Here is a 21,223-nt window from a genome sequence, read left to right as displayed (position 1 = left end):
AAGAATCAAATTATACTTTATATTCTTTTCCAACTTTGAAATCATTTCTTCAGACATTTTGCAGGTTAACAATGACCTCAGTTCTCAATACTCCATATTAGAAGAAATTCAATAATAAAGTGTTAATGAATTACATTTGTTTCTTTTATTTTGAGAAAGGCAAATCAATACAAACGCTAACGGCAATTTTCCTACACAACAAATCAGTAAGAACTCCATCTTGTGAGTAAATAAAATAAAATCTGCAGACTTCAAAGGTTTTAGATATCTTAATCCCCTTAAGGTACAATGTTATGAAACCTTAGATAATGTACATTCTCTGTTAAATTACTCTCTTATCAAATAAGAAATATATGTCAGCCTAGCTTTTGTGTCCTGAATAGAATTTGCATTAAACATACTTATTATAAGAGCAATTCCATTTTCAGGTTCGGAAATGTTTCCTCTCAGGGTAACAAAAAGAATCGCATTTTCTTAAGCACTGACTGTTTCTTTTCTCTTCAAAGCAATTGCACTGTGCTGGTTTTCATATGCATTAAGTTAGTTTTCACAGCCTTTGAGTGCCTAACTTTTACTTTCAGGTAGCATGTGAGAACCAAAATGCACTGTCATATTCTAATCATCTTCAGATTAGAAGAGACCGAGAGCATCTCCAAGGAGAAACTGCTTTAATTTATTCTGTTTTAGACTTCCAAAAACTGAGCTATAAAACTGAGACAGCACATTGAATAGATGTATCTTCAGGGGACACCTACTCAGACATTTCTTCAGGAAACCATCAACCTGTTTCAGAAAACACTGCCATTCTGTTTCACTTTTATTTTTGAATAGGGAAAAGGCAGAAATCTTGTTTCTCAAATACTTGGTTTCCATGTTATACCTCAAATTAGTAAATCAGACAAAGATGGAGTAAAAACCTTAAAAACAAGAGGATTTCCCAGCAAATATGTTTGGATTTTCTTTTTCTCATCAACCCTGCTGGGAGGTTGGGGGAGAATCCTTACTTAAGAATTAACTGGAGAGAGGAATGTAGCACAATAACTAACAGCTCACATACTGTGTTCTGACTTTCTGAGTTATAGATCTCAGTTCTACTAAGAGAATCTATGGTGCAGGCAAGTTACTTAATCTTTCTGTTTATTTCCCAATGTGTAAATTGGGAATAATAGAGTTGCTGTAAGGTTCATAAATAAATGCTTTGTTAAAGCACTTAACGCCCAGTACACAATAAATATAATAAGGTATTAACTATTAAAATTAAAAATACAAAGTATATGATAATGAAATGAAAAGTATACTAACTAAAAAGTTTGGCAATGGTGTCTGCTTTTGAAGTTTTAATGTGGTTTTAGTTTAATGTACTCTCATCTTTATGAATGTAAAACCAGAGAAAATATTTTGATATTTCCTCCGCAAAAGGAGAAACATCAGATATAAATTATTATCATCCAAGGAAATAACAAAAATGATAGAATATTTACTGAAAATAAACCCTCAAGCACTGCTATATATTTCTAAAATCACCATCTATGAATTATTTATATTAAAAGTTAGCATTGATTTGGATGCATAGTGACATCCCATATTTTCAGAAAGGCAAAGTTAAGTTTACTATTAAAATTTTACAGAAAATTTGCTCTAACGATTACCTGAATTTATCAATGTTTATTGCACTTAAAGGTAAGGCCAAAAATAACTTTTTTCAGAATAGGAAAAAGTTATTATTAACACTGTTAAAAAATCAATAAAATTTCTATCTTAAATGGCTGTCCTAAATGTGTATGTATATCGTACAATTCATAGGTGACAGAGAGATATATAAGAATCTTATGTTATATTGATTTTCTAGTTTGACTTTACTGTTTTGAATCATAGTTAACATGATAATAAAACACAGTATATAAATTTGCTCTGAGCTTTCTGAAAAAAGCACAATGACTTGTGAACAAATTCCTGCTTTAAAAAATGGGTATCAATACTTTTTATTGAAGTCTACATGTATTTTAGGGGATATTGAAATGACCAAGAATGCTCCTTCAATTTTCCTGGAGAATCAGTCATCTTCCTGTAAGTACTTAGTAGCCATATACATTACCTATCCCTTTCTAGTAAGTTACAGCTGTTTCTCAGCCTATATTGAGAGTACATCAAAAGAAAGCCCCCATATTATCTTTCTAGTTAGCTCCTTAGAAGCCAGTGAATTACTTTGAACTATATAGATACAAAAACTCAATGAATGAATAATCTAGCAAGACTGCATGCATTCTTGCATTGAAAAAGTTCAAATTCAACACGCCAGAAGATAAACCTATCAGAGTTGCCCTAAATCTGTTCCTTTACCTGCACTACCTCTCAGTTGATGCCAGGAACACATCCTCATCACCTAAAGATTGAGAGTTACCCTTGATTCCTTTGTATGGTATTTACCTTACCATAACAACCAATCAATCACCAAGTCCTGAGTGCACCTTTTTTTTGATCTGCATATACCCCTACAGTTTCATTCATGTCCTTACCTTCTCTCTTTTGAATGATTGCAACAGCCTCTTAAATGGTTTTCCTTCCTACAGTTTTATCCTTCTTAAAACAGTTCTCACAACTATCAGGGTAACTTAGCTAAAATGCAAATCAGATTTTCTCACTTACAGTTGTTCATGGTCCTAGGTGTCTTATGACCTAATGTAAAGTTCAGATTCCATAGTAAGTCATACAAGGCCATCTATGACCATATGATCAAGGACAGTGGTTTCCAAATTTTTCCTTTTTTTTTTCTTTACTCAATGAATTTTATTACATTTATAGTTGTACAGTGATCATCACAACTCAATTTTATAGCAATTCTATCCCAAACCCCCAGCCCATCCCCCACCCCCCAATCTGTCTCCTTTGGAAACTACATGTTTTTCAAAATCTGTGAGCCAGATTCAAAGAAGTTCATTATGTCCATTTTTTAGATTCCACATGTAAGTGACAGCATATGACACTGGTGTCTTGCTGTCTAACTTCACTTAGCATGATAATTTCTAGGTCCATCCATGTTGCTGCAAATGCCATTATTTCTTTCCTTTTAATGGCTAATATTCCATTGTACATATATACCACATTTTCTTTATCCACTCTTCTTTTGATGGACATTTAGGTTGTTTCCACGTCTTGGCTATTATAAGTATTGCTGCAGTGACATTGGAATACATGTATCTTTTTGAGTCATGGTTTTCTCTGGATAGATGCCTGGGGGTGGGATTGCTAGATCAAATGATAATTCTATTTTTAGTTTTCTGAGGAATCTCCATACTGTTTCCCACAGGGGTTGCACCAATTTACATTCCCACCAATAGCATATAGGATTCCCTTTTTTCCACACCCTCTCCAGCATTTGTTTTTAGACTTTTTGATGACGGCCATTCCTGTCAGTGTAAGGTAGTAGCTCATAGTAGTTTTGATTTGCATTTCTCTAATAATTGGTGATGTTGAACATCTTTTAATGTGTTTTCTGGCCATTTATATGTCTTCTTTGGAGAATTTTCTGTTTAGATCTTCTGTCCATTTTTTAATGGGGTTGAATTGTCTGTTTAGATCTGCCCATTTTTTGATTTTTTTTTTTTTTGGTATTGATCTGCAGGAGGTGTTTATAAATTTTGGAATTAATCCCTTGTCAGTTGCTTCTTCTGCAAATATTTTCTCCTATTCTGTAGGTCGTCTTTTCATTTCATTTAGCAAATTGTTCTAATGAGTAAGATAATTTTAGCATTCTCTTTTTCTCTTTCTCTTTATATGTATATATTAAATTATATATAACTATGTATAAATTATACATATATAAATCCATTAAACATGTACATGTATGAAACATGCACAAAATAATACTCTAAACCATATGAGAAAATATAGAGTTTTAATATGTTTTCCCCTATATTTGGCTACATTATCAGTTATAGGGCATGCTTCCCTCTTGGAAAAGATTCAGCCTAGAGTACTTTTTTGGTTTTATCTGGCACACCTGCCTACCTCAAGCTTGACTCTAGTAGCACAACGTTCACTCTCTGTATACACATCCATCATATCATTCCTCATCTTTAAGTCTTTTTCCATGTCATTTCTTATGTACTTCTTTACCTAGGAAACTATTCAGACATTAGACTCACGTATTCCTCCTCCAGGAAGGCGTCTTGATTATTCCAGCCAAGGTAATTTTCCTCCTTGTTGCTTTCATAATAACTTATGTTTATATCTATAGTTGTACTTAGTTCAAAGTATTGCACAGTTCACTTTTGCAGCATCCTTTCCGGTAGATTTAAACTGTTTTTTTTTTTTTTATCTTGGATTCACAGTGTCTCTCCAGCTTTCCAATTATATGGTAATTGAATACCTATAATATTCAATTAATAGTAATACAAATAGGATCAAGTGAATGGTAAAAAAAAAAGTTAAAATAACAGTATTATCTAGAACAAAGAAGGGTCAGGTAAAACATAATTAGCCTAGAAGATAGGATATAATTTCCTAAAATAGATAGTAATATTTTAGCTGATTATTCAATCAAAGAACAAATATGTATTGTGTCCTATTCATGAAACTATGTATTCACTCCTGTTATAAAACAGTAAACTCAGGTGGCAGGATGTAATTACAGTAGGTATCATTTTATAATAAATTTCATTATATATCAAATCAGTGAAATGAGCTAAATGTGATTTCACAAAATTTAAGCTCAAATGTCAGCACTTTTTGAAATTTTGAATATTTGAAATTATTGTAGTGATTTTTTTCTATTTTTTTTGAATATTTTATTGATTTCCTCTGTGATCTTTATGATTTTCTTCCTTCTGCTGACTTTAAGTTTTGTTTGTTCTTCTTTTTCTAATTCATTTAGGTGGTGGGTTAAGTTGTTGATCTTAACTATGTCTAGTCATTTATGATGGAGAATGATAATGTGAGAAAAAAAGAATGTATACATGTATGTGTAATTAGGTCACCTTGCTGTACAGTAGAAAATTGACAGAACACTGTAAACCAGCTATAATGGAAAAAATAAAAATCATAAACAAACAAAAAAAATTACAAACAGTGTTTGACAGCTATACACAAAAATATATAGTAGTTGTCACATATTGTTTAGTGTAACTCAATAATGAAGTTATATGAAGTCTTGAAATTCTCTGAATTAGCTGAAACAAATTGATCATGAATTGATACAGGTGATGGGCATGGGGCAGTGGAAGAGTTTATTATATGCTCTCTAATTTTTTATTTTATGTGTATTTAAAAGTTTCCAAAGTAGAAGTTTAAAAAGTGATCCACTAGCTCAAAAAGAAGTCCTCATTTTAATTATGTAAACAAATACAGAAGATTTTACAATAAAATATATCAAAAAGCTCTAATATTTAATATAATTTAATTGGATGACACTCAGTATTCTATCCATGCAGGAAACTAAGACGTGCCAACAATTCAGCAAAATTTTACCTGAACTATACTGTATTAACCACAAAATTTGCATTTTAAAATGGAGAAGATGTTTAGAAAAAACACACAAAACCTTGAAGCAAAGAAAGCATTCATACCAGCTGGACTTTGGAGGGGACATATCAGAAATAGTCATATTCTTGGTTTCAGCTGAATTAGGAAGAAGTTTACTAAGAATAGAGTCTTAAAGCAGCTCAGGAAAGGGCTGATTTTTCACCTCAATTAAACCATGCTCATGCTGATGAGAGGTTAAATATTATATTATAAAACAAACTATGATGAAATGGGGAAAAAGAAATCCTAATATCAGTTTGCATTATCAAGAAAGGAATACAGATGTAATTTAATAAAAATTAATAATAAGGTAAGCTCGGATATTTTAAAATTGCAATACATCCTAGGGAGATAAAGAAAAATAAGACTCCTTAAGAAATTTATATTTGGTGAGAATACAAATGAAATAGTTTCAGAAAGTATGTGATAGAACATCTTAAGAAGGATAGATCAAGGACAAAGACTTGTTCTGAAGTAGCTAACTTGAAATGTTTTCAATTATCAAAGAGATACAACAATTCTCTCTATATATGTATGTTGTGTGTGTGTATGTGTAGCCTCTCCTCCTGCTATATTATTGTGAGCTTCAAACCTCTTAGATCTTAAAAGAAAAACTGTGACACACTAGTAGATAATTGGATAGGAGTCTACAACAGGAAACTCTAGTGCTTCAGGAAATCTAGTGAGTGACTAAGTGGATCTGCCATCTTTCCTTGGACCTCAAATTGAATGTGAATACATTCCATGATGAAATTCTTATTTAAGATGTGTATGAAAAATGTCATCCTATAAATCTTACAGTATATGTCTTTGTTGCTATTGTTTTAACCCAATGTATGAAATGTGATTACATAATAAAGTTAAATAATGAAAACCAGGTCCATAAAAAGCTGTGTACAAAAGAGTCCAAAGCTTTATCCATATGAGCCACAAATAGAAATAAACACAGACATTCATCACTGGAAGAACAGATAAACAGGCTATGATTTGTTCACACAATGGGGTATTATGTAATAATAAAAAGGAAAACACTACTAACATATGCAACAATATGATGGATCTCAAAAATATCACATGAAAAGTGAAAGAAACAATACACTAAAGAATACATATTGTGTGAATCCATTTAAATAGTTTTGGCTGCAGGGGTGGACACGAAAATAAAATAGCCTTCTTTCAAATTTATAGTGAGTGCACTCATTTATTTCCTTAAAACTATTATTATCCTGGAACAATTTGGAAAATGAGTGAAAATTTTTTAATACTTTCCATTTTGAGAGTTCACTCTCCCTTTTCTTCCTCTCTCATTTTTGCCTTTATCAGATTTGTTCCATTTAGTGAAATGTTTTCTTCTAAATCCTGATGTCCCACTGTTCTAATTCCCATCACTTCCCACACAATACAAGAGCCATTTTGCTATTGGCAACATGAAAAATCTGTCTGTGCCCCACATTTTTACAATGACTTTAGATCATCTTATAAACTTGTCTCTTCAGAGTTAAAGAATGAAGGAATTAAATAAACTTATTATGGTTTAGCAGAGGGAATATGATAACATGGAAAGAAAACTGAACTTTAGAGGCAGAAGAGAACTGGATATATATTTCAGCACCGCAAGGTAGCAGATGTGTGATGTTGAACAGGTTATATAACCTCTCTGAAGCCTGAGTTACAAATCCTTAAAGTGAGAATAAGGGCTGTCTCATAGGATTGTATGATATCCCTGGAAAGTTGTTAAGCCTTGGTTCATAGTATAGTTAATAAACACTTTAAAAGGACTTCTAGATTGTGGTATGTTTCTGTTCTAACACAGTGAAAGCACTTTCAGAATAAGAAACAATATTAAGCAGTTTTTCTTTTTAATTTAAAAAATTTTTTTTGGCTTTTTAGGGCCTCACCCTTAGCATATGGAAATTCCCAGGCTAGGGGTCAAATCAGAGCTGCAGTTGTAGGCCTACAACACAGCCAGGTCCACAACGGATCCGAGCCACATCTGTGGTATATGCCACAGCTTGCAGCAATGCTGGATCCTTAACCCAATGAGCAAGGCTAGGGATCGAACCCACATCCTCATGGATACTAGTTGGGTTGGTTACCACTGAGCCACAATGGGAACTCCTTAAGTAGTTATTCAATTCCCCCACTTAGAAGCTCAATTTTTCCCCTTTGTATTTTCAGAGCTGGCAAAAATAGTAATAAATTAAGATGATTATCTTTCTGAAAAGAAAAAAAAATACTAAAACAAGAAATTTTTAAATCTAAGCAAAACATGCAAAAATTTATTGAGAAATAAATCACTTATTCTATCTAATATTGAATCAAATTGTAGTTTTGCTAAGCAGGTGAATATGTAGGCTTTTTTCACAATTATTTTATTTTGCTAGTCACCTAGACTGAAATCATTAAAACCAATTTAGCTTGAATCATAGTTGAAAAATTCCAATGCTCAGAGCACTGATAATAACCTGGAAATAAAGCAAGTTAAGCTTCACAAGGTTAACTTATGATTATTTCTGTATTTTATTTTGATTATTCTGAATTCACAAATGTACACAGGAGAGTCATGTTTTTTTTTTCTAAATTTAAGCACTTAATTTCTCACCACATGCATATAAGGACAGGTTGTGCATTGCTGATTATTTGTTAGAGCCTTTTAGTCAGATTTTTACCAGCAGCAGGCAAAATGAAGCCATTTTATGCAATAGAATAAAAGGGAAGTGTTTTGGCCTTTACTTTCAAGGTAAAGCTATGTTCATTAACAACAAAGAAGAATCTACGGTAGCAAGAAGGAAAAAAAATCAAAAACCTGCTATTTGCTTTCAAATAGGCTTATGAAAAATTAAGCAAAATTTGACAACACATCCTAACAATTTTTTTTCCCTAAGGAAACAAATGGTGAAGTAGAAAAAACATTAAACACACAACCAAAACATCATTATCTACCACCAATTCTGTTACTCACCGATGTGCATTCTTGGATAAGTCTTGTCCACAATCTGGGCTTCTGTGCCAGTTTCTAAGGCTGGGTAACAAGCCATCCCAAAATTTCATGCTGAAAGCAACGCTGTTGCTCAAGAACTTGCAATTTGGGCCCAGCTCAGCAGGGGCAGTTTTTTCTGCTCTGATGTCTCTGTTCTGCTTGACATCAGCTGGGGGTGGGGTGGTGGGGTTGCTGAATGCTAGGGACATGTGAGAGGAGAGCTCTCATTCATATATGGGGAAAACTCAAAACAGCTAGAGTTAGCACAGACTTCCTTAGGTACATCTGTTTCTGTGAAGTCTGTCAGTGTGATGGCTGTTTTAAAACAACTTTTTTATCATATATGAAAAATAATCAAGTTGGATTAGATAATCTCTAAAGTATCTCACCTCAGAAAATCTTGTGACTCTCTGATTAAATGGAAATAGAAATAACTTGAAAGTGATCTGAAACAGCTGGCATCATGTTAATAACATATTGGTATGGAGGAGAACTTCTTAAAAGAAGTAACTCTGGAAGTGTGTTAAGCATTTAAATCAGCAAATTACCACATTTTTCAGTATCAATGATTATGTGTAATTGCAAAGGCAGGACGATATTCATAGGATGTAGTTTCTATGACAGAGCAAGTTGATTGTTCCATGCCATTTAATCTTTCTGTTTAACCACGTAATTATTATGGTTCATTCAAATTTTGAACACCTGATGTGATACCAAGAGTCATCAACATATTACTATTGCAAAGATCGAAAAAAAAAAAGTCTTAAGTGTATTTATGTTCAGTATATTATCAATCCAAATGCAATGCTATTTTGTAGTTCTTATCAGTCTATCTTGGCCCCTATGAATCATCTGATACTAACTCACAATAGGATAAGAATCAATGTTACCAGTGAGATATTGTCTTTAACAGTAACCTGCCTGGAAATCTAGCAGACTACATAGATCAGTTACATGAATACAATGAAACAAAGCATGAAAACTACCCTAAAGGCAAATGGAAGGAATCCAACTACAAGCAGATGTATTAAAAAGCCAACCAGTCCACTCTGATTTCGTTTCATATTTTCTTTGATGCATAATGAGTTATTTTGATATTATTATTCTGTATTCACAAACCACGGTTTATATATGCAAAATGCTTTACAAAGGTTTTCTCTAAGTAGACAACTTTCTATTATGGGGAAGTTTATTAAAGTGTAGACAGCATCTGTTCTTTATTTCTCGTCATAGTCTTATCTGCATTTTACCAGTTGGAAAACTAAATTCCAAAAAGGCTAAAGCTTGCAAGGTCATATCATTTATCAATCACAACCTTGTAATTTATAGGTATTGTGACACAGGTCTGCCTGTGAAGTCTGCACTTTATAGGATTCTACTATTTCACACAAAAGGAAAATGACACAAACACAAGAGGAATTTCCAGAATGGATTTCTCAATCGTCCTAAAGTCTGACTGTAAATGTGCAAAGACCTTTAATATCTAAATGACTTTAAATTAGCAGTTCTTGGGTATCCTGAAATCTCTCTTACAGATGGGATGTATTTTCCAGTAAACTGAAACCATTTCAGATGCCCATCTGTGACCCAAACATAAAAACAAAAACAAAAAACTAGTATTTGCCTAGATAATTATAACTTTTTAGGTATATACAACATGCTTGCGAAATCTCCATGAAATGTCTAGATATAGAAGTAGACTATACCAACATGAATGAAAACTGGTTTTCAACATTGAGGAAAAAAGTGTTCAAAAGTCCTTTTGATGATGACCATGGTTCCCAATTTTTCCACCATGATTTTTAGTGCATTTTGAAATCTAATTTTAGTTTTAAATTCTGTGAAAAATTTGTATTCCATTCCTTAATGCCTGAATTTAAGTAAATGTAAAAATAATATTTTAAGAGCTATTTTTCTCTCAGAAAATCTTCAAGTACAATGCATGCCAAGAAATTGAGCCATGATCTCATGGTTTCAGTTTCCCCTGAAATACTTGCCACATACATTTGAGTGATATTTCAGTTTATTTTTAATTTTGTATTTTGGTCACACTCATGATATGTGGAAGTTCCCAGGCCAGAGATCAATCCTTTGCCAATGTTGAGACCTGCACCTCAGCTCCGGCAATGCCAGATCCTTAACCTGCTGTGCCATAGGGGGACTTCTTTGAGTGATATTTAAATCCTATTTTGAGGAGACAGCATTTCCCTTAATAAATTCAAATTCTGATTTTCCAAATTTGTCAATGAAAGTGATTTTGTACTTGGAGGAAAATGTTTAAACTATGCTGCCTTTACTCTTATCCCTGAGATTCATTTTCCTTTTTAGAATATTTCTATAATTAAAGCTGCCACCACTACTAGGGTCTCAGGACAGTCATTACAAAATACATAGAATAAACTAATGCTCATCTAAAAGATATACACAGTAGAAACAGTTGCAGAAGGAGTGCTTTGTTGTAGATAGCCTCTACTAATCTGAACAGACAAGTTTTCTGGAATCAAGAACACTAAACAGATGCTGAATGAACAGAACTCTACTATATCTAATTATAAAAAATTATGTTTTTATTTTTTTAATGTTTTAGTATTTGTTCTATAAAATGTGATGTTTCTTTACATATACATTCAGTAATTCTTCTAGAATAAACGTATGTTATAAAACATATCAAATCCTTTTTTTTTAAATAGACAATGCAGTTTTAGGTTTGCAGTAAAATTGAGTGGAAGATTCAGATATTTCCCATCTATCACCTGTCTCCACACACACACAGTCTCTCCCATCATCAAAATTCCACACTAGAGTGGAACATCTTTTATAATTAAGGAAACTACATTGACACATCATGATAACCCAAAGTTCACAGTTTACATTAGTGATCACTCTTGGTGTTGTATATTCTACAGGTTTGACAAATGTATTATGACAGGTACCCACTGTTATAGTATTATATAAAATAGTTTTACTACCCTTAAAATTCTCTGCATTCTACCTACTCACCCCTCTCACAGCCCTCCTTCCTCCCAGCCACAGATACTTTCACTGTCTCCATAGTTTTACCTTTTACAAAATGTAATGTGTATATCAAATAATTTTTTAGTTATGGTTTTGGAATAATGCAGTCATAGAAACATTTTGCATTTTAGATAAAACTTTTAAAGTATAACAAAATATTTATATTTAACTTTCAGTTAAACCTATAATTTCTTTTCTATAGCTGTAACAACTGTATAATCCTTGTGCACTCATTTAATAACAATAGTAAATCACACCTTAAAATCTTGTCTCACTTCAATAGACATCAGTCTGTAAAAATATAATTATTTAAGATTTAGCCATTTGTTTTCATATTTCTTGTACAAATTATATGGGAACATTTTGTCAGGTAGAGTTCAGACAATGTCACTGATACATACATATTTAAATAGTAAATGCCAAGAATTCTATTTTCAGAATGCTAGCATGAGGACCATATAGAATATGACCTCTATTAAAACAAGCAAAACTAGTAAAAATTATTTTGAAAAATAAAGATGAAAATTTCTCAGAATTGACCAAGGATATGTGGCACATAAAGAAAAAAAAAAAAAGCTTCAAAAGAATTTACCAAATCTAGGTGAGAACAGTCCCTCTCTTCATGTTCCAATTCAGCTTGATGGAATTTCTACTGTGGGCAGAATGTGTGTAGTAAGATGGGGTTCCCTTTCTCCTTGGCTTCTCATAAGGAGCCTCACCCAAAAAGCAGGAAACCCCTTCATTATACCCTCCAAATCCAAGTTGCAGGCACTTAACTTATGGTGAGCACAACAGAAAGCTCAGAGGCTTCCTACCTGACCCAGCACCCAACAGTAGAGGGAAAGTCCTGCCTCAGAAAAGGAAGGCTGTGAACACTCAGATCTTAATTGCTCTTCTGGCTGCTGGCACAAAAGTTCCAAGAGAGCCAGACAAGTCAGAGACTACCACTCTGTCTAGAGCCAGGATCAGTGACTCACGGATTTTATCTAGAATGAGAAGCAATCCATAAGAATAGAGAACTCCAAAACCTTCCCAAAAGCAACAGACTTTCTTTGAAACAGAATGTGGAAAAGTTCAACTCTAAGTGGGCTATCCATAACAATCAAGATTTTTGTTATAAACAATTAAGAGGAGGCTTTAACTTAGGAAACCAACAAGCTAAACCACAGGCCAACTAGTTACCCATACAGAAACATGGAAATAGACAACAAAGAGCCCTTCTGGAATCAGGAGAAAGCTTAAAGACTGGTCTCACAAACTATCCCTGCCCAGAATTTAATTGTATCAGAAAAGGGCAATTCATATCAGAAGGCACTGTCAAAAACATAAGAGAAATCAGCCAGCATTTAGGGGAGACTAAAAAGTGAGCTTGATAGCAAATAGCAAAATCAAAGTCAATAAGGATTAAAATCATGTAAATTTATGTCCTCTAACCACACTGAAGTTGAGTTATAAATAAATAATATCAAAAAAAGTTTGGGAAATTAAAAACTATGGAAAAATAATATATCCTGCTCCTAAATAACCAATGAGGTAGAGAAGAAATCACACAGAAAATTTGAAAATATTTCAAAATGAATAAAAATGGAGACTTGACATACCAAAACTTGTGGGTTGCATCTCAAGCAGTTCTTAGAATGAAATTTATAGTTGTATATGAATAGATTAAAAAATAATTATCTCAAAATTAATAACTTTGCACTTTAAAAACTGAGAAAAACAAAAACAAAATAAAAAACCCAAAAAACAATAAACAACAACAACAAAAATCACAGCAAGCTAAACCCAAAGTAAATGGAAGGAAGGAAATAATAAAGATTTAGTGGAATTTAAAAAATAGGAAAAGAAATAGAGTTTACTCAAAAATCAACAAAATTAGGGGGTTCCTGTCATGGCACAGTGGAAACGAATCCAACTAGGAACCATGAGGTTGTGGGTTTGATCCCTGGCCTCAGTCAGTGGGTTAAGGATCCAGCATTGCCCTGAGCTGTGGTGTAAGGTCACAGACAAAGCTCAGCTCTGGTGTTGCTGTGGCTGTGATGTACCCCAGCAGCTGTAGCTCCAATTGACCCCTAGCCTGGGAACCTCCATATGCTGTGGGTGTTGCCCTACAAAGAAAAAAAAAATCAACCAAATTAAAAGTTGGTTCACTGAAAAGATCAACAAAATTGATAATTCTTTAGCTAGACAGCTCAATATAAAAAGAGAAAAGAGTCAAATTACTACAGTCAGGAATGAAAGACCTTACAAAAATTTTTAAATGATTATAAAAGAATACTAAGAATAACTATATGCCAAAAAATTAGATAATTTAGATGAAACAGACACAGAAGAAGAAATAAGAGTAGGAAAAGCAAAAGGAGAGGGAGGAGAAAGGTCAAAAAAATATAGTCTATTTGCAGTTGACATGATCTTATACAAAGAAAATTCTAAGGAATCCACTAAAAAACCTATTAAAACTAATAAAAGAGTTGAGTAAGGCTGCAGAATACATGATCAGTATACAAAAATCAATTATACTTCTATGTACTTATAATGGATATTTCAAAAAATAAATTAAGAAAATTCCATTTCAGGAAGTTCCTGTCATGGCTTATTGGTAACCAGCCTGACTACTATCCATTAAGATGTAGTTTCAATTCCTGGCCTCGCTTCGTGGGTTAAGGATCTGGCATTGCCGATTCAACCCGTAGCCTGGGAACGTCCATATGCCACAGGTGCAGCCCTAAAAAGCAAAAAATGTGAAAGAAAGAAAGAAAGAAAGAAAGAAAGAAAGGAAAGAAAAGAAAGAAAGAAAGAAAGAAAGAAAGAAAGAAAGGAAGGAAGGAAGGAAGGAAGGAAGGAAGGAAGGAAGGAAGGAAGGAAGGAAGGAAGGAAGGAAGGAAGGAAGGAAAGAAGGAAGAAAGATTTCATTTCAGTAGCAAAAAAAAAGAAAAGAAAAGAAAAGAAATAGGAATCAAGTTAACAAAAGAAGTGTAAATTACACTTGAAAACTGCAAATCATTCATGAAAGAAATTAAAGACCTGTTTATATAGGAAGATATCACACATTATTGTACTGAAATATCACATTACTCTTCAATTTTTTTTTCTACAGATCATATCATCACAAACCCTACTGAAATCTCAGTTGGTTTATTTGCCAAAGTTGACAAGCCGATCCTAAAACATGTCCCCAACAGGTCCAGGTTCCACGCCTGAAAATCTTATGGCAATGCAAGAGACCAAGGATAGCCAAAAAGAGCTTGAAAAAGAACAAAGTTGGAAGGATTCACAATTCAAATTTCAAAATCTCCCACAAAGCTACAGTAGTCAAGACAATCAGTACACATAAAGATAGATTTATAGATCAATGGAATCAAATTTAAAGTCCAGAAATATGGAGTTCCCGTAGTGGCGCAGTGGTTAATGAATCCAATTAGGAACCATGAGGTTGCAGGTTCGATCCCTGCCCTTGCTCAGTGGGTTAACGATCTGGCGTTGCCGTGAGCTATGGTGTAGGTTGCAGACGCGTCTCGGATCCCGCGTTGCTGTGGCTCTGGAGTAGCTGTAGCTGGCTACAGCTCTGATTCGACCCCTAGCCTGGGAACCTCCATATGCTGCGGGAGCGGCCCAAGAAATAGCAAAAAAGACATAAATAAATAAATAAATAAAGTCCAGAAATAAACCCTCACATTTACAGTCAATTGATGTTCAACAATTTGTTAATACAATTCAATAGTGGAAAAACAATCTTGTCAAAAAAATACTGCTGGGATAACTTAACATCCACATGCAAGTCCACACAGATATTTGTATCTGTATATGAAAACTGAGTCAAAATGAATCTTTGACCTAAAGGTCGATGTTAAAACAAAGCACTTAAACGAAAACATAGCATAGCATCATAGAGTCCTTGGATAGCTAATGACTTCTTATACAGGACACTAAAAGCATAAGGAACAAAATTAAAAAATGAATAAAATGGATTTTGTGTTTCAAACTACATCAAAAAGTGAAAAGATAAGCAGAGCATGGGAGAAAACTTTTGCAAATCACATATTTTATAAAAGACTTTTATCTAGAATAAATAAAAGAACCCTAGCAGATTAGCAACTTTTTTTTTTTTTTTAATGGGCAAAGAATCTATTGAATAGACTTTTTTTCCAATATATACAAATAAGCATGAACATGAAAAAATGTTCAAAATTATTAGGCATCAGGGAAATGCAAATCGAAAACACAATAAGATGTCACTTCATTCCCCACTGGAATGACTGTTTTAAAAAAAGATAATAACAATTCTTGGCAAGAATGTGGAGGTCTTGGAACTCTCACATACTGCTGTTAGAATGCAAAATGTTTCAACCAGTTTGGAAAATGGTCTGATACTTCCCCAAAAGTTTAAACATAGAGTTACCATATAAACTGTGCTGTGCATTTCTAGGTATATATCCTAGAGGAAAACAAAACAAAAACAAAACAAATATCCACACCAAAATGTGTACATGAATGTTTCTGGCAATTTTATCTGAGTCAAAAAAAGCAGAAACAACTCAAATGTCAATCAACTGATGACTTTTATTTTTTTCCATTTAAATTCATATACTCATAAAATCTAACATTACTTGGCAAAAAAAGAAAAAGAAAAAAGAAAAGAAAAAAAGAAAATGCTAAGTAACAGGGCCACAACATGGATTAACTTTACACTGAGTGAAAGAAGTCAATCATGAAGGACTGTATACCAGCTAATTCTACACGAAAGGTCTGGAACAGGCAAGTTTATAGAGGCAGAAAGTAGATTAGTGTTTGATGTAGGGCTAGGAAGTTAGGATAAACATGAAAATTACCCATAAGCACTGACTTAAGCTTTTTAAATATATTAATTACATGGTATGTGAATTATATCTTTAAAAAAGTGTTAGTTTTTTTTTTTTTAAGGAAATTCTATCATGAGGAATTATCACAAATAGTGAAAAATATATGTAGCTAAACTTTGGAAACAATCAAAATGTCCAAAAAATTAGAAAATTAAAAAAATTATGATAATCTACAGATTAAATTACAGATTGTTAATCACAACATAGGAAATAATAAAAGGACTAGGATAAAATTTTATCAATCATAAGATTATTTGCATTTTAAAAATAGCATGGATATTAATATTCCAAATATTAACAGTTGCTAACTGTGTAGTAGCAGTAGTGGTAATTTTCATTTCAACTTTGTTTCATGCTTCCTAATTTTCAAATTCCCCATTATGTACAACTTTAATAAATAATTTTTTAATAAATAAATAATTTTTTGAAATTGAGATCTGCTATCAATAAATGATTACTAATGACTATTACTTCACAAAACAAATTTATTAAAAAAATTAAAATCATTATAAATAAAAAATACAAAAATAATGTTTAGTGATGATTGAGCTGGTAAATGTCTATTTTTAATTTAGTCATCACTATTTTGAGTTAAAAGAGTTTCACATAGACGTTGAAAATAGTATGAAAATTTGTTCATTGTAATCCTTTATTGTATCTGTAAATTCAAATCTGAGCCAAACTCAGGGGCTTTATCACTAAAATAGTATTAAGGGAGGACATTAAATGGAAACAACTATCAGGCTATGGTCACATTGTAAATAAGAATCACCAACAAATGACAGTTTTTTCCAACTAATTGGAATCATGTTTCATAAGTAACAAAAGAAAAATTTTGAATCCTCTTTTCCAAGATTTAGAAAATAGCATTTCATATTTAGTTACAACTTTGAATTACTATGGAATCATCGATTCTTTTTAGTATTTTAATATTTAATTTGTAAGGAAAGCAGTAACATAAATAGAATCTCCCCAACGAAGATTTGTTTTTCCCCTGAAAAAAGGAACAGATTCCACAATAGTCTACTTTATGTGCTAATACTATGCAAACCTAATTCCAATTCTGTTCACATAGGTATTAATGACTGTTGACTAAGAAAATAGACGGTTTTAAAAAAATAGCCTACAGGTTTTTAACTGTTGAAGCTGTTAATAGTCAAAAAGCTGGAAGTGACCCAGAGAAATCATTATTCAGAAGTGGTTTGTTTAACTCTTTAAAATACTCCAGAGCCAGAAATTCATAACCTGTAAGTAATCTTTTCTGATATTTAATACACTGATCTATTCTGGTATCTAGTACACTGACAATCAGGTTTAATTTATCAATCCACCTAAGTTTTTACATATGTGATTTACATCTAGCTTTCCTCATTCAGTTCTCATTAAAATTAAATCATAAATATATTAAATTTTAGACTAAAGAAATCAGTGGGGTTTTTTGTTGTTCGCTTTTTTGTTTGTTTTTCAACATAGTCCTGGATAAATTTATCGACAGAGTGCTTGACCCATAGAAAACAATGGGATTTAACAGGCTATCCTTGGAAGATTTGCATAGTTGCTACTGTGTGCCATGCTGGGTGAGTATAAGGAATCCGCAATTGTTGTCAAATACTTTGGCTCTCCCTTCCTGGACACAAAACTCTAGACAGGAACAATGGTTGCCATACTACAACTCATTTCTAGCATCTTTAACATCAGTCATCACAAAGCCTGCCTTGGTGACAAAGAAGAAAGTCACTCCATTCATAATTCTGTTGGTGTTACATATCTTTGTATCCCCCAGGCAATCCTAGACAGCTTTAAGCAATTTCTTGGAAGAGCTTTTCTTAAAAAGCTCTGGTGCCAGAGAGTTGTCAGTAGAAGATTTAGTGCAAGTTAATATTATATGGAGACTTTTCTAGAAACTGGGCAAAAACTGGAAAGGGTGATTTGAGAGAGCTGCTGGTTTTTCTTGAAGTATTTTTCTGCAATTCTGGTTAAAAGCAAATTTGGCAAATTTATGACATTAAAAGCTAGTAACAATGTCCTATCTCCGGGGGAAAGCCATGAAGGAGAAATAATATTTTTAAAAAAGAATGTGTGTGTGTGTGTGTGTGTGTGTGTATAATAGTATATATACAGTAACTCAGTCATATATATAATATATGTGTGTGTATATATATATGACAATTACTTTGCTATATAGCAGAAATTGGCACAACATTCTAAAGCAACTCTAAAAAGGCATTTATATAAAGTACATAAAAATGGCAAAAACATACTAAATCATAAGATTACTAATATAGTATTACTCAAAAACATATTTAAAAAGGAATTCTATAGTGGTATAGCAGTTTAAGGATCTGGCATTTTTGCTGCTGTCGCGTGGATTCAATTCCTAGCCTGGGAACTTTCACATGCCACAAGTGTGGCCAAAAAAACCCAAAAAACAGTAAAGAAAAAAAAGCTAGATAACAATAAATGAGATGACCAAGATAATAAATAGTTCCCTAATGAAAAAGACTTCGAATTTGCTACTTTTGAGGATAGTGGCACTAAACCAGAGGTGCATTTCAAAATCACTGAAAATACATGGCTAGGTTTTTCAACCTTTGCACTATTACCATTTAGGACTAAACAATTCTGTTGTGGAGGATTGTCTTGTGTATTGTTTAGCAGTATCCTTGGCGTTTACTCACCAGTAGCACCCTTTCAGTTGTGACAAAAAAAATGTTTCCCGATATTCCAACATGTAATCTGGGATGGACAGTCATCCTCAATTAAGAACCACTGCCATGGAGCTTCTAAGATACTAAGCACTAGGACCACGAACTATCCCTCAACCCCAGTCTGGCCTTCCAAACCCTACCTACTGAATGGTCAGATATCTCTGAGACTTTGCCTTATATAACATATTTGTTGTTGTTACTAAACTCTCATCTGTTCTTGAATTCTTCTGGAATCTTTCCTCACTCTCATCTTACCTAGCATGGTAGTGTAAATAAAACTCATGTTTGGGGAAATACATATAAATACATAAATATATTTTTATTTATATGAGTTCTTGTGAAATATATTTCATATTTATATGAGTTCAGACTCCAATTATCTTTCCTAATCATAAATACAACAGAATTAAAATTCTCATCATGAAATTATCAGGGATATGAGGTTGATTATTGCACCACTGGTTATCCAATTCATGACTTATATAAATTTCAAGGGTGAAAATCCAAATGTAAATCCTAAATGCAGAATTTAATGTGGGCATCCCAAAGCAACTAACTCTCCTCTGAATATCTATTCATCCCAAAACCCAGTTCCTTCATTATTAAAAAAAAAAAAACTGTCTTCCTCAACAGATTATTTTGATGATTTAAATTGCATAAATACATGAAGTTTCCAGATTTTATTCCTGGAAGGTAGTGCTTAATAAGTAAAATATTTTTATTTTATTTTTTTTATTTTTTCCCTGTCCCAAATCACCTCTTCCTAACCCAGCTATGGGTGACTCGTTCCATTTATAGGCTTTCGACTTTAACCAAGTCCCTGTTCTGAAAAATAATAAGAAATATATAGAAATAATTAGTTCTTTTTTTCCTTTCAAAGTCCCCCAAAGAATCCAATTGCTACTTACTGTCTCTGGCTAAGAATAAAACCAAATGATAAAAAAGAAGTAAAGATCTACCCATTGCTAAAGTACCAGACCAAACATCAATTAAGTAATTTCTTGTTTCCTCTTTTAACCAGAAAATTATCCATCTGTTTAAAAGCTAATGGCCAACAATCTCAAAAGCTGAACCTTAGCTTTTTAATTTATTTTTTAAAGGAAGTGTGACAAAAAGAAAAATGGACTAATATGTCCTTGGTTTTCTTAAAATGGGGGAAATATACTTTTTCAAGTTTAAAGTCACATTTAGCAATGTTAACGGTATCGATATTCCTAAGCTAAGGGAGAACCACCACATTTTCATTTGACCAATATTTTGACTAAGAGTCAGAGAATGAAATAATTTGAAAAACATCCAAAATATTTACCTATCCATGAAAATATTTTCCACACATGATTTTCATGGTGCTTTAGTTGATTTTATGGTGTTGGGTTAAGACACTGAGCTTTGCTCTAACATATGAGTAAGATAGCTACCAATCTCTTAGCAGCTCTTGATAATTTATTATGCATGGGTGTAACTGGGCCTTTTGAGAATAGGGTTCTAGGTAACTCAGTTTGGATGAGGAAAAGAGTAGAGAAAGACATCAGAGTATCAGATATAAATGTATAAGAGAATACTGAAGAGACTCAAGAGAATCATTAGCAAAAAAGAATCCTGAACAGTTAGAAATAAATACAGCAGCAGAGTGACTCAGGAGAGGGAAAAAGAAAGATGCTCAAACAGACTGGATGTGCTTTATGTGAATAAGTGCAAAGCAGGTGTTGGGACCTTCACTTTCACAAGGAGTGCTAAATGCCTGAGAAAGAAGCTTCAAGAGATTTTTTGATTCTCTCAATAACAGAATAATAATATTCCAAATAAAGTTGGCCAAAGCTTTAATCATAGTAGATCATCATATTGCATCTTCTAGAGCTTTGGGGTTCAGATATCCATTCCGAGGAATCCAGATACTTAATAGAAGCTTGTTTTATTTTGCATTGTTTTTCATGTTTTGAGTTCAGAAATTATCCAAAAAGGATTTGTGGAATATTTCCATTAATTTAGTTAACCTATAGTGACACTTTCTATGTATGTTTTATTTGTTTCTCAGTAGTGTTGGAAAGTTTTTTGTTTTCTTGTCCTAGTTAGTACTCTGTGACTTGAAAGATTTATTGGACTTGACCACCTAAAAATACACACAAACTGCTCACATGATT

General features: G+C 32.9%; 1 protein-coding gene across 1 annotated transcript in view; it reads right to left on the bottom strand.

Annotated features, from left to right (window-relative positions):
• LRP1B (LDL receptor related protein 1B) overlaps window positions 1-21,223 on the bottom strand; it is a 1,901,444-nt gene that overhangs the window by 478,948 nt on the left and 1,401,273 nt on the right. The gene's annotated exons all lie outside the window — the stretch shown is intronic.

Source organism: Phacochoerus africanus, chromosome 3 (assembly GCF_016906955.1).
Source record: "Phacochoerus africanus isolate WHEZ1 chromosome 3, ROS_Pafr_v1, whole genome shotgun sequence".
Classification (NCBI taxonomy): domain Eukaryota; kingdom Metazoa; phylum Chordata; class Mammalia; order Artiodactyla; family Suidae; genus Phacochoerus; species Phacochoerus africanus.
Note: the sequence above shows the minus strand (reverse complement) of the source record. Positions and strands in the feature narration are given on the sequence as shown.